The sequence below is a fragment of the Parus major genome, chromosome 2 (assembly GCF_001522545.3).
Source record: "Parus major isolate Abel chromosome 2, Parus_major1.1, whole genome shotgun sequence".
Lineage (NCBI taxonomy): Eukaryota > Metazoa > Chordata > Aves > Passeriformes > Paridae > Parus > Parus major.
This window is the reverse complement of record NC_031769.1, coordinates 23,369,545-23,371,323: the sequence shown is the minus strand read 5'-3', so window position 1 is coordinate 23,371,323 and position 1,779 is coordinate 23,369,545.

Sequence of the window (1,779 nt, the reverse complement as noted above, 5' to 3'; positions counted from 1 at the left end):
AAGAGACTTGGATAGCAGCACTGCCCCTGGGGTGAAAGTCACGTCTCACAGGAACTCAAAGCTTCATTACAACAAAGCAGAGCAAGCAGATTCCTGACTTATTCCAATGTGTGTTAGACTAGGCAGCACAGCTAGCTGGTGGATGGCTGGACTGACTCCAGGCTATGTATGGAGCTGGAAACACATCCCATCAGGGGACATGGCAAAGCAGCTTGAGTGCAATGCTGCACAACCCTCCAAAACTGTGCTGTGGTCACAGGGCTCACAGGGCACTCCCATCAGCCCACTGTGATTTAAAACAAGACAGTTCATCTTTGACTGACAGCACTTGTTCCCATCCTGTTGACCCACATACATTGTGCCAGCTAGTCCATGGCAAAAGTAAGGGCCTCTAAAATCTGGTGGGAATGAGAGGAAGGGGCAGGAAAAACACAGGGAGCAATCTTTGCTGAGACTCAGAGCCCTTACTCCTACAGGAGAGACACACAGTGTCACACAAGCACATAGAAGCAGTAGTGGTATCTTCTGCTTTGGAAATGGGGCTGACACAAGAGGAAGAAAACATTTGGTCGTTTACCCAGTGGGCTGCAAATCTGTCCAGAGAAAAGAGGTCCCTGCCCAGGAGTTAATGAAATCCAGGAGCCCATTGTGCCACCTCAGCAAAGGTATTTTCACCTAAGGTTTTGAGGAGTAAGTAATAAAAGTGATAGGCTCTCTAGATTCACAATTCTTACTATTTAAAATCTCACCCTGCTATTGCAGGTCTTTGCAGCTTTATTTAAGTTGAGAAACACATTCCATCTGTTGTCTGAAAGCGGGTAAGAGACATCCTTTCAGTGTAACATCCCCACGGGATCCCAGTGGCTTTTCTCAAAATCTCCAGAAAGCTCTTGGATGCACCTCGAGCAAATATCTCCTCATAAACATGACAAGGTTTCAGGAGCCAGGGACACAGAGGGAGTTTGGTGCAGCAGTGTGAGCAGAAAGCCAGATGGATGAGATGATCAAACTGTCAGAGCAGGGTTCTGTCACAGACATGGCAACACCTACACTACACTTTTTTCAGCAGAACGGGTTTAAATATGCTTTTAAAATGGTCTGATTTTCTTTTAATCTAAGAGAAGTAGAACATTTGTGTCTGAAAAAAAAAATCTTCTGAGGCCATTTAACATTACTTCAAGAGCTCAATTATTTTTAAGAAAGTCTTACAGAAAATCTTCCCCACCTTTAAGAGAAACAAGCATGTTATCCCACAAGAGAGACATAACGAAAGCAGATATCTAGGCAGAGAGAAACATACACTTTTGGAGGTTTTATTTGGCCAATCACTAGGAGGGCTGAAGAGTGATGCAAACACAGGAGTCTTACCAGGCAGAATTAGCTCTGCTCCTTGCAACACACTTGTCTTCAAAAATCCACTAGATTCAGCACCAAATATTAGTGTTCATTAGTGTTAGGGAAAAAGCAATTATAATGAGACTTGTCTAAACAGTTCAGTGAAGCTCCTGCTGTGCCAATTCATTCCCAAAACCGTGACTGTAACTAAAACACTAGACACATGAGCAGTCCCTGCTCCAGCTGCTTCTGTGGTAGCATCCCCAGCAGTTTCCTTCTTTCCTGTGATCTGCTTGAAGGTAACATGGCCATGTTCACCCTCATCTGTAGTCAGGTTTCCCTAAAGCAAAGGTGTGCAGGGTGTGCAGGAGCACAGGTATCAGAGTGGAGTGGGCTAAAGCACCAAGTGGGAATGATACCAGCGAAAAGGAAAAAAGTTCCTAT